Genomic DNA, 17,285 nt, shown 5'->3' with positions numbered 1-17,285 from the left:
GGTATCTTTTGATTTCTTCCTTGATTTCATTGTTAACTCACTTGTGGTTTAGTAACTTGTTACTTAGCTTTCGTGTGTGTGTGTTTGTGTTTTCCATTTTTTTCTCTTGTATTTTAAGTCCTTTAAAATATCCTATAATACTTGTGCGGTGATGATGAACTTCTTTGGCTTTTTCTTGTATGGGAAGCTCTTTTGCTCTCCTTTAATTTTAAATGATAGCCTTCCTGAATAGATTAGTCTTGGTTGTAGTTCTTTGTTTTTCATCACTTTGAATATTTTATGCCAATCCCTTCTGGCTCTGCTAAGTTTCTGTTGAGAAATCAACTGACAGTCTAATGGGAGCTTCCTGTAAGTAACCAACTACTTTTCAATTGCTGCCTTTACTATTCTCTTTGTTTTTAACCCTTGATGTTTTAATTGTGATGTGTTTTTCTGTGGGCCTTTTTGGTTTTATCTTGTTTGGACTGTGTACTTCCTGGACTTGTGTGTCCTTTTTTCTTTAATAGGTTAGTGAAGCTTTGGGTCATTATTTCTTCAAATAGATTGTCAAATCTTTGCTCTTTCTTTCTTCTTCTTTTGGTACCCCTTTGATGCAAATGTTGTTATGCTTGGCATTGTTCCAGAGGTTCCTTAAATTATCCTCATTTTTTTACTTCTCTTTTCTTTTTGCTATTTTGACTAGGTGTTTTCTGCTACTTTCCCCCCTAATTGCTAATTTGTTTCTCTTGCTTCATCTAACCTGATGTTGACTTTTTTTCTAGTGTATTTTCCATGGTAGTTATTGTGTTCTTCATTTCTTACTGTTCTTTTTAATGGTTTCTATGTGTTTTTATGCTTTCTATTTCTTTTTTGAAGTTCTCATTGGTTTCATTTATTCTTCCCCCAAGTTTCTTGAGCATTCTTATAACCAATGTTTAGAAATCTGTGTCTGGTAAATTGCTTGCCCCCATTTCATTTAGTTATTTTTTCTGGAGCTTTCTCCTATTCTTTTATTTTGGATAGGATTCTTTTTCCCCTATTTTTACTGCTTCTCTCTGTTTGTTTCTGTTGATTAGGTAGATCTCCTACATCTCCCAGTCTTTGCAAGTTGGCCTTATCCATCAGTTGTCCTATTGGGCCCAGTAGTGCAATCTCTCTGATCACTTCATCTGGCTTCTTTAGGAGTTACCCTTTTGTGGGTTGTATGTGCCCTCCTGTTGTAGTCGATCCTTGATTGCTGTTGACACATCAGTGGGTGGGATTGACCCTCATGATAGCTGGCTGTGAGGACTGGTCATGACTACAATATACTAGCTGCTGTGCCAGACCTGACTCCATGGAGTAGAATTTGTTCTGAAGAGGTCTGGTACCTATGAGTGCCACTTGTGGAGCTAATCAGGTGGTTCTTTGTTGTGCTCTGAAGCCAGCCACTGGGTAAGTTTTTTCTGAGGCCACTTGGGAGGAACTCTGGTGCAGGTAAATGTCAGAGCTGTCTGTAACTGGCTCAGGACTACCTGTTAGGAGCTACAAAGTTATTCATGATTATTAGCTGCCTTCTCTGGGCCTGGATGCGCATGGCAGTAGTGGACATGCTGTGAATTGATGCTGGGTCTGAGGCAGGTCAAAAAAACATCCAAGGTGCCTCGAGACCTGCCTCCACCTGGTGGCTGTCCATAGGGCTCACTTGCTGCAAGTACCTCAGGAGATTCTCAAGTTGAGTAAAGCAGAGTCTCAGGGAGTCACATTGATTGGATGAGTGTTGTTCACCAGGTTAATACATTTTCACCTTTGGCACCAGTGTTGGGTCTGAGGCTACTCAGAAAAAGTTCCAGGGTTCACCAGTCTCAGCTGCCACCCCTGCCCCTGGGGCATGTAATCCTTTTTGGTGGGGTGGGGTTTCAAAGAGTCATCAGGATTAAGCTTGTACAGTTCACCACACTGTTGCATATTCACATTTGGCTGTGTCAGGGGAGGGCTCAATGCAGTGATGATGAAAATTCTTCCTCCAGTTTATGCTCTGAAGCCACAAAACTCAGTTTCTCCCTGTACGGCTCCGGCCCTTCCTCTTCACACCCCCTGCAGCCACTGTCCTTGTCCTAGAGCCCACGGTATTTGTGAGCTTGACCTTTTAGGGAACACCTGGGTTTTCAGCAGCCTTCTGTCTCACTTAGACAGGTAGAATCCCTGCTGAGTTTTATAGCCAGATGTTATATGGGCTCCTCTTGTTGCCAGTAGTGTTCCAGGCTGGGGAGGCCAGCATAGGGTTGAGATCCTGTACTCCTAGGGGGCACCTCTGCAGCTGAGATATCCCTTAGGATTCTCAGTTGCCATACATGTGTGGGGGGCCAGCCCCTTTCGTGTCTCTGCCCCTCCTACCAGTCTCAGGGTGGCTTCTTCTGTCTCTTCTTAGTTATATGACTTCTGCTCAGCTATAATTCAGATGGTTATTCATGTTGATTGCTCTATAATTGAGTTGCAATTTTGATGTGGTCATGAGAAGTGGTAAGTGCACTGGCCACCTTTGCCATCTTGTCTAGAACCATGTGTTTGTGTTTTATGCTAAGTATGATTAAAGAGTCAAAAAATTGAAAAACATATGTACAGTTTATATAGTATAGTAAAAAAGTTAAAGTAAGCCAAGATTAATTTATAATTGATGAAAAATAAATTCAGTGTTCGATATTTATAAAGTCTACAGTAGTGTACAGTAATGTCCTAGGTCTTCAAATTCTTTTACCACTTACTCACCTAGAGCAACTTCTAGTTCTGTAAGTGCCATTCATAGTAAGTACCCTGCCCTATACTGGTTTACCATTTCTTATCAATTATACTGCATTTTTTACTGTATCTTTTCCATGTTTACATATGTTTAGATGCACACTTATCATTGTGTTACAACTGTCTACAGTATTCAGTAGCAGTAACACACTGTACAGGTTTGTTTATAGTCTAGGATCTATAGTTTATATCATATATTCTACATGTGTTGTAGGCTCTACCATCCAGGTTTGTGTAAGTGCATTTTATGATGTTCACACAAGGATGAATTGCCTAATGATGCTAAAAATGTTTTTTAAATGTGTATGTGTAAAAATAAACTAGTTGTAACGAAGTCATTTTTTATGTATTTAGACAGATGAGGATCAAATCCTAAATTCTCAAGACACAATTACAGTCCATCTCTCTCTAACTGTGTCATTATAGAGCTGAACTCATGTGAGCAAGTGGTGTGATAGTGCTACTGATGGGAGGTAGAGCTCTTTAGAGACAACTCTGTAGGGTTCTTAGTCACTTACAGAAGATTATAAGACTTGATGGACAGTAAGCAGAGCAGTGGCTCCAGGACTCTCCTTACTCTACCTCCACGTTGCTCAGTGCATGGGCCTCGAAGCATTGTCCCTCTGTATTGCACTTTTGTTCAGGGTGTTTCTCTATTAAACTATGAGCTTCTCTGGTTTATTCTCTTCAGCATTCCTGTTGTCTACCATACTATGAACATATCACAGCACTCAAATGTGTATTGAATGAATAAGTACCTGATAGAATATGTCTATCCTGCTATCCTGTAAAGCATTCATCCTCAAACTGAATACAGGAAGTTCCTCTTTGAATTTCTACATAAGTATTTTTCCTATAAATCCTTTATTGCTTATTTTTTGCTTATGAGTATGTCCTGATACTATTTTATTATTCAAAAGTATAGCTAATGCTCTATTACTGAACTACTTTTTAAAAGTTCACTATTTAATATCTACTATTTGTTAGCCTCTTTCTTGGGCACTTTATAAAGATTCCTTTATTTGACCCTCACTAACCTCTGAAATTCCTGTTGTATAGATGGGGAAATCGAATCTCAAAAAGTTAAGTAACTTGATGAAGTCACTCAGCTGGGAGATGGGGGAGCCCAGGTCTGTGGTGCTTTAAAATCTGTATATATTTTTTACTGCCCTGAAATATAAAAATGTTATCTTGGGCTCATGTATGTTTTAGATAAAAGGAGGCTCTGATAAATATAATACTTGAGAATAAATAAATAGGATGATGGTATTTTTAACTTTGACATTTTATATAAAGAATTTCCTATTCTCATTAGTAATAAAGCATGAGATTGCCAGTGCATTTTTTACTATTAGGTATGGAGAACCATTATAAACTAAATTTCCCCTAAGACACAATTGTAAGGAAGATAACAAGATTTTTGAATCCATGGGCCAAATTGTGCTTGAGTGTGGGATGGTCGTATGTGTTTTAAAATCAAGTCCTGAATAAATAAGATTGTTCAGGTAGAACCTTTCAGACAGTCATAGATTGTATTATGTCTGCTTTTGCTATGACCTGTGTGTGCTCCGCCCAGCCTCTTTTTGGGGGGACTACTGTTTTGCCATATGCCAACTCCTGGGTTCCCTATATCCTCTCAAGTTAATGGTCAATTAGTAGTTTAAGAAATGAATGTAAATGCCTTAGAACCTCAGACATTCACACACACTTTTGGTGTCCATCTGTCTGTCTGTCCGTCCGTCCATCCATCCATCCATCTGCATCAGTGATTCTTAAAGTTTTTGGGGTCAGAACCATTTTATGGTCTTAAAAATAATTGGTAACCCCAAGAGTTGCAGTTTATTTGGATCATATTCATTGATACTTCCTATAAAAAATTTAAAACACAAGAATAAACAGATACACATTCTATTATCTATTAGAGCAAAATATGTTGTGACATGTAATGGAATCTCTAGAAAACTTCACTATACCCTCATGAAAGAATAAGGGGAAAATATTTTTGACCCTGTAAATGCATTAGAAGATCTTTGGAATCCCTCAGGGGTACCAGGACTACGCTTGGATAAAATTGCTGATTTATGTGTTTTTTATTTCTTCTTTCTTGAACAAACTCTAACCAGGCTTTCTATCTGACCATGCCACTTAAGTTGCTCTTGTCAAGGTCATCAGTTACCACCACTGTGTTTAATTTAGTGGTTTGTACTCAGTCATCACCTTATTTGGCTTCTCCGAACCATATGACAAAGTTTTTCATCCAGTGAGTGTTGAAATATTTTCTTTATTTGCCTTACAGGGTACCAGACCCTGGGTTCTGAAGGACCAGGGTTCTTCTTTGGTTGATTCTGCTTTAGCTCCTTGACCTCTTAATGTTGGAGTTCCCTATTTCTCAGTCCTTGAATTTCTTCTTTTCATTTTTTATCCTCACCTGAGGATATATTTATTGATTTTAGAAAGAGACGAAATGAGAGAGAAACATGGACACCATAGAGAAACATCAATCAGTTGCCTCTCATACATGCCTCAACTGGGGAACGAACCAGCAACCATTTCATTTGTTTGGTGTACAGTATGACACTGAAATCAACTGAACCACCTAGCCAGGGCTGCACTTCATTTTTATTTACATTACTTACTTGGTATGGGTATCACCCAGTCTCATGTTTTAAAATGCCACCCATGTTCAGATATTCCCAAGCTTATGTTTCCAGTCCTGACCTCTCCACTACACTCCAGATTCATATATCCATTTACCTCTTGATATCTCTTCTTGGGTATCTCATAGCATCTCATGCTTTATGTGTACAAAACTGAGCTCTCAAACTCCCTCTTCTTTTCCCATAGTCTTTCTTATCTCAGCAAATGGTCATCTTACAAGTTGCTTAGTTCAAAAATTTGTAGTCATTCTCAACTCCTTGTCTCCTGTAGTCATTCTCATCAGCCAGCATAAATGGCCCAGATTCCAAAAATGATCTAGAATTCTGCTACTATTTACTACCTCAACTGCTACCACCACTATAATATCTTGCCAAAGTTACTGCAGAGCCTCTGAACTGTCCCTTGGTCCCTCCCTTGCTCTACTGCAACCTCTTTCTGACTTGGCAATCAGGATGTACCTGTTGAAAGGTGAGTCAGAGCTCATTTCTCCTGCATTCCAAATGCTCCAATGACTTTTCATTTCATTCATAAAGAGAGCCAACCTCCTTAAAAGAGGCCCCTGAAGCCCCATATGGCCTGTCTCCTAGGTCCATTATCTCTTTTGTCTCTTCCCCTGGCTCACTCCCATCTACCCACACTGTTATCCTTGTGGTTGCTCTGGGCCTTTGCTGTTACAGTGTCACCCTCACCCTCCTAGGATGTCTCTCCCCATTTATTTGTGGAGTTATTCTGTTATTAAAAAAAGAAGACACAAGGGAACTTTGGAGGTGCTGGAAACATCAGTTACCTTGGTCATGGTGATGATATGAAGTTTGTTTGCGTATGTCCAAACTCATCAAACTGTACAGTGTACAAAATACAAATATATGCAGTTCTCTGTATATCAATTATACCTCAATAAAACTGTTAGAAAAACAACTTTAGACCATTACCTTTAAATGTTACCTTCTCAGGCAAGGCCTTCCCTCAATATGCCCTTCTGCTTTATTTCTCCATTGCACTTTTCACCACTTAATATTCTGTATATCTTATTATTTTAAAAAATAGTCTGTCTTCTTTTTAGTCACAACTGAAATATTAGTAAGGTAGCAGTTTATTTTATCTGTTTCTTCAATTGTTGTTCTAGAGTGTGCCTGGCATGTCCTAGATGCTAACTACATATTTGTTAAGTGAATGAATGAATGGGAAACGAATTATTTCATCTCCTTAGGTCAAGAAAAATTTATTGAAAATATCAAGGTATATAATAGTATTAGCCAATTCTAAACTCCAAATTTTCACAAAGTATTATTGTGTAATTTAAAAATGTCTTTTAAAATACATGACTTTGATCATAGGAGGGCCAAAATTTAATGTTGAGGTTGAAGTATAGACTCATACTTACATAACCATGTAGGTGCTGTGGGTATAAATTGATTTTGTAGTGGAGGAACTTAAGTGTGGGATTCTGCTTTGAGAAGAGTTGCAGCTATTTCAAATTTCTCATTCTTGTCACATCACCACCACCACCACCACCACCACCATCATCAATCATCATCATCATTTTCATTTATCTCGCAACTTCTTATACTCAGATATAGCACTGATAAGAAGGATGACCATGTTAGGCTCCTTAGGATGCTGGCTGAGGTAAAGTCTAACTACAGGTCTGGTCTGTTCATCCAGGGCATTATGCCTAACATCCCTGGAATTTTGTGACCCCAGGTTTGATATTGGATGATATACAGCTAAGACAGCTATAAGATGCTGTGCAAAAGGGGCAGAGGTTTAAGAAAAAATAATTTGGCAAATGATCCAGTTTCTGCTCTTCTCAGAGCCTTTATTTTGCTATTTTGCATTGTAAATCTTTGAGAAGGAGCTGTAGGATGCATCGTTTTGCATTCTTATTGGAATACTGAACCTTTTGTTCTTGTAACATCTCACTGGGGGAATTCATGAGTGTACTAATGAGACTTACTATTTATATATGTTATATATGTTTATTGTTCTTCTGGCCTTTAACAATGGGAAATTAGGTAGAAAGGTCTTTTTTTTAATAATATCAACACATTATTGTTTTTTTTTAAGATTTTATTTATTTATTTTTAGGGAGGGAAGAGAGGAAGAGAGAGAGAGAGAGAGAGAGGGGGAGAAACATCAATGTGCGGTTGCTGGGGGTTATGGCCTGCAACCCAGGAAATGTACCCTTGCTGGGAATTGAACCTGGGACACTTTGGGTTCCCAGCCCGTGCTCAATCCACTGAGCTACGGCCAGCCAGGGGCTTTTTAAAGATTTTATTTATTTATTTTTAGGGAGAGAAGGGGAAAGGTCTTATAATTAAATAGTTTTTTTCCAAAATGGGGACAGAGTCTAGGAGGGTATTCTATGTACATTGAATTGGAGCAGCTCTGTGATAAGAATCTGCAACAGTGTATGAACATCAAAAGTTGACTGGGCATTTTAGAGAGTCACATTAGACTAGCCTTGTTCATAAATCTTTACTTGTAACTCAGGGGCTAATCTCACATTTTGTTCATTTTCTTGGCCCTCTGTGCTTCTTTCTTCCTATGCATAATTTATTTAAAAGGTTTGGTGAAAGAGGAACTTAAAGTTAAATTTAGCTGTAGGGATTAATGTCATTACTTCAGATTTGGCTATAAATATAAAAATATCTTTTTAGTATTAATTTTATTGTCCCTTATCCCCTAGAGAATTATTCTGGGAGTAAAAGTCATTGACATATTACTGCATTTCTAATGCAATTATTGCTTCTATTGTAAGAAGATTTTTGGACCAGGGATTTCTTAAATCTGAGACTTAAAGTTATCTCTTAAGACCTCAGTGTACATATCAACTGATCACTGAGCATAAGTCAGGGTGGTACACCCCAACAATTGTAGCCACCACACAGGAGAAGACATCCTAGACTACTTAGGAATTGTTTGGTTTGGAAGTGAAGTTGTTACCTATACCTACTTTGAATCTGAAGAACACCATTCTCCAAAGAATGGTGCTAAAAGGGAAAACGAAGTCAATGGATGGTGAAGAGGGTCTGGCCATGTTTCTATTGAAAAGTGACCATGGGAGATAGCCCTGGAGTGGAGCCTAGAATAGGCTTTTTTGTCCCTCCTACTCTTAGTGATGCATGAATCATTGCAAACTGCAGAAGAGCTAGAAGCCATCAATGGACACCAATGCATCTTCTGCTGGGTGTTTTGTAGTTTTTCCAATTTTCACTGGTAGTTTTAGAGTTGTAGTTCTCAAAGTGTGGTCCAAAGGACTTTGGCAGAGCCCAAAGACCCTTTCAGGTGCTTTGTGAGGGCCGGCATTATTTATAATAATGCTAAGATGTTATTTGTTTTTATCACTTTCATTCTTTACAAGTGTACAGTGGAATTTTCCAGGGGTTTGGAATCCCAACAGGTTGAATACTGAAGTAGATGTGAGAATCCAACTGTCTTCTATTAAGTAGAGACTTAGGGAAAGTTTAAAAAAAGAAGCCACAAAATCTTAGTAAATGTTATCTATATTGACATATAATGGAATCTATTGTTATTTCTTTGTAAATATATAAAGTTCTAATAGGGTAAATATTGAAAAGATAGAATTTTCATGCACTAAAGATATTTTGAAATATTTTAGTTTAAGTATGTCTCAAATATTGCATGTATTTTCATTTGTTGAATCTGGCAGCCCTAACTACTCATGCCTTGTTCTGCAGAGAGGGCTTGCTTTGGCACCAGTTTTTTTGACTAGAGGATGGGTGAAGAGACTGCAGGCTCTTCTTGCTTATTTATTGACCAACTTAGCAGGTGGTGAACTAGCTTTAATGAGTAAGGAGGACACCCTGGGTTGTTCTTTATGTCTTTCTGACTTTGCAGTGGTGGGTGTGTTATTCTCCTGGAAAGGGTTGAGAATACTTGAAGGATATCACCTATATCGATGCAGGGCTTCCCAGGTTTCATCTGGCAGTGTCAGCAAGGGATCTCTGCCAAATCTGTTATTTATTACTAGGTACAGTGTATTTGTGTCTCTTCTTGCTCATAGCAGAGCCTGAAAAGCCGGTGCAGTGATTATGCTTGTGTTCAATGTTAAACCCTTGGAATTTGCCAAGAGTTTGTATAGGGCTAAAACCCTTGGAATTTGCCAAGAGTTTGTATAGGGTTAGTCAAGCATCACTGGCATAACTAACTTGACTCTATTGATTGATCAGTTGATCAACTCATTCCTTGTTTCTCCTTCCTCTCTTCTTCCCACTCCTCCTTCCTCCATTTCTCCTTTACTGGTTTGTTTCTCCTTTTCTCTGTCTGCCTCTGTCTCAGTCTTTTTGTCTTGGTTTGTCTGTTTCTCTCTGTCTCTTTCTCTAATTTGTTCAACAAGAATTCATTTCATTCTGCAGTGTATGAAGCACTTTACTAAGTGATAGTTTTTATGAGAAAACCAAAAAGTCATGTTCCTGCCTTCAGGGAACTTTGTCAGTATCTCAGAATTCTTTGCAGTTGACTTGTACTAATCAAACTCACAAGGGGGGAATGTAGCATATAAACCAGAACATAATGCATTAGATTGCAGTGGAGGACTGACTATCCTTTCTGGTAGATTCCATTTCTTAGTACAATGTCTGCCTACAGAGAGCAGAGGACTGGTAGGCAAACCTGTATATGACAGAGCTAGGACTGGGACTTGGTGCAGGGAGGAAGAGGGATCCCCCAGAAGTGAAATGGTTTACCTCCATGTCATGCAGTTTAAAAACTTGGTATGACATGAGGATCCATTCATTTCAAATGTGGCTTATTTCTCTTGTTCTCTGTGTTTCTTTTTTAAATGAGTTTTTGGTTGTTTGTTTAGTAGTGTCTTTTTTTAAGCAGTGAGTATTTATTTGACTGTAAAATTGTGATCGCAATGAGATAAGTGGAAACAAAAGCTGATTTAAACTCTTCAGGGACATTGTGTGTGTGTGTGTGTGTGTGTGTGTGTGTGTTTTGTATATGTGATTTCCTTATAGCAACGCAGTTTTATTTTTTTATTTTAATTTTTTAAAATATATTTTATTGATTATACTATTACAATTGTCCCATTCCCCCCCCCCCTTCACTATCCTCCACCCTGTACACTCTCTCCCACTCACATTCTCCCCCTTTAGTTCATGTCCATGGGTCATAAGTTCTTTAGCTTCTACATTTCCCATACTATTCTTACCCTCCCCTGTCTATTTTCTACCTACCATCTAAGCTACTTATTCTCTGTACCTTTTCCCTCTCTCTCCTCCTCCCACTCCCCTGTTGCTAACCCTCCATGTGTTCTCTATTTCTGTGGTTCTGTTCCTATTCTAGTTGTTTGCTTAGTTTGTTTTTGTTTTTGTTTTAGGTGTAGGTGTTAATAATTGTGAGTTTGCTGTCATTTTACTATACATGTTTTTTATCTTCTTTTTCTTATCTTCTTTTTCTTAAATAAGTCCCTTTACCATTTCTTGAAATAAGGGCTTGGTGATGATGAACTCCTTTAACTTGACCTTATCTGGGAAGCACTTTATCTGCCCTTCCATGCTAAATGGAAGCTTTGCTGGATAGAGCAATCTTGGATGTAGGTCCTTGCCTTTCATGACCTGGAATACTCCTCTCCAGCCCCTTATTGCTTGCAAGGTCTCTTCTGAGAAATCAGCTGACAGTCTGATGGGAACTCCTTTGTAGGTGACTGTCCCCTTATCTCTTGCTGCTTCTAGATTCTCTCCTTATCTTTAATCTTGGGTAATGTAATTATGATGTGCCTTGGTGTGTTCCTCCTTGGGTCCAACTTCTTGGGACTCTCTGGGTTTCCTGGACTTCTTGGAAGTCTATTTCCTTTGCCAGATTGGGGAAGTTCTCCTGTATTATTTGTTCGAATAACTTTTTTACTTTTTGCTCTTCCTCTTCCCCTTCTGGTACCCCTATAATTCAGATATAGGAATGTTTAAAGATGTCCTGGAGGTTCCTAAGCCTCTCCAAATTTTTTTGAGTTTTTGTTTTTTCATTCTTTTCTATTTGGGTTGTTTCTTTCTTCCTTCTGGTCCACTCCATTGAGTTGAGTCCCAGTTTTCTTCCCATCACTATTGGTTCCCTGTACATTTCCTTTATTTCACTTTTTATAGCCTTCATTTTTTCATCTAATTTGTGACGCAAATTCAAACCAATTCTGTGAGCATCCTGATCACCAGGGCTTTGAACTGTGCATGCTGATAGGCTGGCTAGTCTCTTCATCGCTTAGTTGTATTTTTTCTGGAGCTTTGATCTGTTCTTTCATTTGGAACCATTTTTTTTTTTTTGTCTTGACACACTTGTATATAGTAGGGGGGCCGCAGCCTTAGGTGTTTACCAGGGTGGGACAACCCAGGTTGCTGTGTTGTGGCACTGGTATGTGGGGTAGGGGTCCGAGAGTGAACAACACACTTGCTCTGCCTAATTCAGTCACTTCCACCGCTTTCTTCCCCAAGCAAAGCTAGGCTGTCTGGTGCTGATTCCCATGTGGGTGGGTTTGTGTACGTTGTAGGCCCCTGTTGGTCTCTCCAACGAACTCTCCTGTGAGGCTGGGAGTCTCTCTCGGCACCTCAACCCCCATAGGTGTTTTCAATTGGTGTTTTGAGGCTTTATTTCCCCTTGCTGGGAGCCTAGGTTACAGGGTCTCTCTCCCCAGTTTCGTCTGATTTATCTGCATGCGAATGTAGAACTCCCTAGATCCGTAAGCCATGTTGGGCCCCAAGCTCCTCCACAATCTGCCACCTCCCTGGGTCTACCCACTGCTGCCTTACGTGCCCTGGGTCTGCCAGTCACTGCCCGCTCGACTGGGTCTGCCAGCCTTTTTTTGCCACAACCCCTTTCTGGCCACCTGACTCTACCTCTTCTATCGGTCTGGGTAAATGTGTCTACTTTAACTTCTTGGTTGTCTGACTTCCATACAGTTCAGTTTTCTGTCAGTACTGGTGGTTATTTTGTTTCTAAATTTTTTGTTGTTCTTCTTTTGGTTGTGCAAGGAGGCACAGTGTGTCTACCTCTGCCTCCATCTTGGCCAGAAATCTAGTAGTGTCTTTTAATTCTCACCCTAGGATATGTTTATTGATGAGAGAGAGAGAGAGAGAGAGAGAGAGAGAGAGAGAGAGAGAGAGAGAGAGAGAGAAACACTGAATGGTTGCCTTCTGTATGCGCCCCAACTTTGGTTCAAACTCGCAACCTAGTTATGTGTACTTACTGGGGATTGAATCCACAACCTTTTAGTGTGGGATTATGCTTCAATTGACTGACCCACCTGGCTAGGGCTAGCAGCATTTTTTTTATAGTTATAATAAGGGTTATTTGGAAACAGTATGTCTTCTGCCTGCCTGTTCCTGTCTCATACAAATCTTTTCCCTCATTTCCTCTCACACTTCTACTACCTATTATATTCATAACCTAAATCTAAATCGCAGACCCCTACAGATCTTCTTTAAGAAATAATTATGGTAGCTACATTTTATTGAGAGCATCTGTGAGGCTTACATGTATTATTATTTCATTGGTTTCTCAGAGCAACATTGTTAGATAGATTTTCATTTCCATTTTATAGGTGAGGAAACTACTTCCAGAAGGTTAAGTGACTGCCCCAGGTCACAGAATTTAGATGGCAGAGTCGAATTCTGTATCTAAGTACTGTATTTTTCAGACTATAAGAGGCACCCTCCTATGAGAGGGAAAGGGGGTGCTCTTATAGTCCGAATGTAGCTTTACATTTACAATTGGTGAAATATTGTTGTTTTTATGTTATTACATATTTTACCCCACATTTGTTTGCTTCAAATTTTGTTTTTCCTAGTTTCCTCTTCTAAAACCTTCGTGGCTTCTTATGGTCTGAAAATACAGTACCATGTTTATAACCATGTGCTAGTTCTGTGCCTATACTTTCCTTGTGCTAGACTCAGCAAAGAGTGAAAATTGAATTCCACTCAGGAATGAATGTGTGGGGTATCTGCCCCCATCTTTAATCTTTTCTTTATAAATATAAGCAGAAAAGAACAATGAATGACCCTGCATGACCCCTTCTTTTGCCTTTTGTCTTAAATACTCTGAGTTTGATCAATAAGAAAAGATCAGGATTGCCTGGGCATGTAATTCTCACCTCATATAATTTTCTGGAAGAACCCAGATGGTTCATTCCAGGTGAAAGGTTTTTTTAGACTCCTCTGAGGAATAAATGCTAATTAGCCACAAAATTAAGCAGTATAGAGCTTTATTGGGGTTTGCGTGCCTGGGTGACGTTTTGTTGTTTTTTTTTTGTCTGCACAGCGAGGGGACTGAGAAATACAGTGCTTGTAGGGAAAATGGCAGGGTTTTTATTTTGGGTTGGCTTTCCTGTGGGAACTGGGGATTGGTCCCTTGTGAACAAAGCGGCAACGTATCATTGGTGGTTTCCCTTGCACCCTGGTTTGACATCAGCCATCTCTTCTAGGTTGTAGTTCAGTCACCATTTTGATTATAGTCCCCGCCACCATTTTGCTCCTACCCCCCCAAACCACCACCCCTAAACCCACAACCAACCAGTCCTACCCCGCCCATCCTGACATTCGGACCTTTTTGACAGGATAAAGGGTGCCATGTTCGATCTGGCTATTTCCTGCTTTGGGGGGGGTGTAGAGGGGAGGGGCTAGAGGTTGGCCGTTTCTGGTTTGTCCGGGAGGGGCAAGTAGGTTTGGGCCTCAATCCAACCTGAAAACGTGTCAACAAAAGTTAGAAGGTAGCAGAATTTTTTGTGGGGAGATATGTGGATGAAGTCAATTTGCCTATCCTGGCCAGGGAGATGTCCTTTTATGTGGTGAGTTGGAAACCGGGGTTTAAGGTTTCCCTGGGCTGATGTTTTAGAGCAGACTGAGCATTCAGCATGCACCTGCTTGTTGGACTGGAGAAGATTTGGGAAGGAGAAGAGGGGATCTAGGAACTTGAACAGAGCCTGCTTGACTTTATTAAAAGCTCAATCTTGTTCCTTTTCCCATATAATAGATTCAATGTTTGGACCCTTAGTAGCCTCGTAGAGGGTTTTGCAATTAGTCCAAAGTTTGGAATCCAAATCCTGCAGGAACCCAGCCATTTCCAGGAAAGAAGCGGAGCTGCCATTTGGTAGCAGGTGGTGTCAACTTGACAATGCCTTTATTCTTTCTGGTGACAGCTGCCTAGATCCTAGAGTTAGGATATATCCTAAATAGTTTACTCTCTGCTTGAAAATTTGGGCCTTTTTCTTAGAGACTTGATGTCCCCAGCCCCCAAGGAAGTTCAGGGGTTAGGATAGTGTTGCGATCTGAGGCTTCCTTCAGGAGCTACAGATTAGATATCGTCTACATACTTTAAAGACTGCTCCTTCTTGCAGCTGTAAATTTCTTAGATCCTTCTTAACACTCTGGCGAATAGACGGGGCTGTCTCTAAAACCTTGCGGTAGCCCTGTCCAGGTATACTGTTGAGGGGCCATTGTTTTGGGCTCTGTCCACTCAAATGCAAACAGGTACTGGGCATCTGGGTGGACAGGGATACAAAAGAATGCATCGTTTTAAGTTTAAAGACTGTATACCATTGAGTATAGTCCGGTACCTGGGTGAGGATAGTATATGCATTAGCCACAAGAGGGTTGTAAGGGGATGCTAGCTTTGTTAATTAACCTTAAATCTTGGGACTAACCAGTACTCCGCTGTGGGCTTAAGAACGGGGAGGATTGGAGTATTGCAGGGGGATTGACAGGTACTAGCTGCCCGTGTATAATAAACTTCTCTATGAGGGGCTGCAGACCCTCTAAAGCCTCCCACTTGATGGGATATTGTTTCTTGTGGGGATAAAATACCCCAGGCTTTAGGCAGGATTTGGATTGGTTAGGCAGTGCTGGCCCTGCCAGGAACACCCAGAGTCCCAAAACTAGGGGATCTACTCCTTGTGAAATCTGCTCTGGGATATTATTTTCCTTCTTGCCTTCACAAGTTAGCATAATTATAAGGACCTTATCTGGGACCCTCCTGAAAACTTCAAAAATAGCTCCCAGTCTGGCCAAGAGGTCTCGTCCTAGCAATGGTATAGGGCATTGTGGAATAATCAGAAAAGAATGCTTAAAAATTTGGCTTTCAAATTGACAAGTGATAGGGGGTGTGTTGGAGTTCCGTCAACCCCCATGACCGAGATCTGGGAAGGGGTAAGGGGACCAGAATGTGATGGCAAGGACTGAATAGGTAGCTCCCATGTCCACTAGGAATGAGATAGACTTACCCACTATCTGTAGCATTTACCCTGGGCTCAGTGAGGGTGATGAGGGTCTTCGAGTCCGGGCCACGTCGGTTGGCCCATGAAGCCAAGGAGCTCTAAGGCCGGAGGAGGAGTCCTCATCTTGCTGGCTGGTCTCCCGTGCGGAGGCACCAGGAACGAGCCTTTAAGGGGACAGGCATCTCTCCAATGGCCGAGCTGCCAGCAGTCGGAGCACAGCTTGGTGGGGTGGTCGAGGGTTTGGACATCGGCGGGCTTAATATCCTTTCTTACCACATTTGAAGCAGGCTCCCAGCAGTGTTTTTTTTGGTGGCCCGGACTTTGACTTGGCTCCTGGGCTGTGATGTCTTGGGTCTTCAGCCAGCTTCAGGGCTGCTACTATAGCTTGGGTCTGCAGGGCTACCTTCTGCTGCAGGCAAGCTTGGCAAGCAGCCTCAGCATTTTTTGTCCCAGTTGTTAAAAACTTTAAATGCCATGTTTACCAGATTCCAGATGGGGGTTTGAGGACTGTCCTCTGCCTTTTTTATTTTTTTTTAATGTCTGGGGCTGACTAAGAAATAAAGTGGGTGGGCAGCACAGTGGCCCCTGCATTGGATATAGGATCTAAGTGAGTATGGAGAACTATAGCCTCAGTGAGGTGGTTAAGGAACAGGGCTGGGTTTTTTTCCAGGCGTTGGGTAATTTTTCTGAGTTTGTCATAGTTAACTGCTTTCTGAGCTGACCATTACATTCCTGCTAACAGGCACTTAACTATTTGGTTATGGCACTATCTGCCTGCCTATCCTGTCTGATAATCCCAACCCGGGTCAGCTTCTGGCACAGCCTCAGCTTTTACCGGCATAGTAGGGTTTGTAGCACGGGCTTGGTCTGCGTGAGTCCTAGCTGCAGTCCGCATGTGGTTATGCTTGTCCAGGGTTAGGGTGGAAGTTAATATGATATGTAAGTCATTGCCATGTGAGATCATAGGCTTGAACGAGGTATTGGAATTCTTTGATAAAATTAGTACAGTTAGTGGAAAAGGAGCCTAGGCGTTTTTTAAATGACGAGAGGTCAGTTAGTGAGAGTTGGCAGGAGCCAGTATGCAAGCTGATGGGGGAGGAGAGGTCCGCAGCAGGAGGGGAAGGGGAAGAGGAAGGGTCTGAGTCTGGTGGGATTGGTATGGCAGGGGCGAAGGAGCAAGATTTTCAGGAGAGTCAGAAAAAGAGGAAGGATTCTCAGGAGCAGTTGGTTTTGGAGATTGTGCAGGCTCAGAATTTCCCCGGGCCAAGAGGACTTGAGCTGTGGAATACTGGGCGCACAAGTCCTGGCAGGAGTGCAAAGCCCAGAAGCCCTGAATGTAGGGGACCTCAGACCATTTGCCAGTCCATCTGCAAAAATTATTTAGGTCAGTAAGGGTAACAAAATCAAAAGTGCCTTCAGGAGGCCAGGTTTCACAATTATCGAGCTGATATAACGGCCAGGCCGTAGTGGACAGAAAAAATCAGCCGTTTTTGCTTGAGGCCAGGCACCCTAGAGGCGACTTAGGGTCTGGTTTGAACCCCTGAACCCCAATTCCTGGTCTCAAGGATGGAAGATCAGTGACCGAGAATTGGCGTCCCGCAACTCAAGTCACCAACCAAGTTGGACAGAAATGGAGTTCAAGGCCGGG

At 41.1% G+C, this 17,285-nt stretch overlaps 1 protein-coding gene and 1 long non-coding RNA gene across 2 annotated transcripts in view; one reads left to right on the top strand and one right to left on the bottom strand.

Annotated features, from left to right (window-relative positions):
• AMPH (amphiphysin) overlaps positions 1–17,285 on the top strand; it is a 286,397-nt gene that overhangs the window by 60,405 nt on the left and 208,707 nt on the right.
• On the bottom strand, positions 987–16,484 carry LOC118497125. The gene is made up of 3 exons (XR_004899671.1): positions 16,473–16,484; positions 11,819–11,823; positions 987–3,861 (listed from the first exon to the last, which is right to left on the bottom strand). It is a non-coding gene; the product is annotated as an uncharacterized LOC118497125 (long non-coding RNA).

The sequence above is a fragment of the Phyllostomus discolor genome, chromosome 10 (genome assembly GCF_004126475.2).
Source record: "Phyllostomus discolor isolate MPI-MPIP mPhyDis1 chromosome 10, mPhyDis1.pri.v3, whole genome shotgun sequence".
Classification (NCBI taxonomy): domain Eukaryota; kingdom Metazoa; phylum Chordata; class Mammalia; order Chiroptera; family Phyllostomidae; genus Phyllostomus; species Phyllostomus discolor.
The sequence above is the reverse complement of the archived record's forward strand: the minus strand, read 5'-3'. Positions and strand labels throughout refer to the sequence as shown.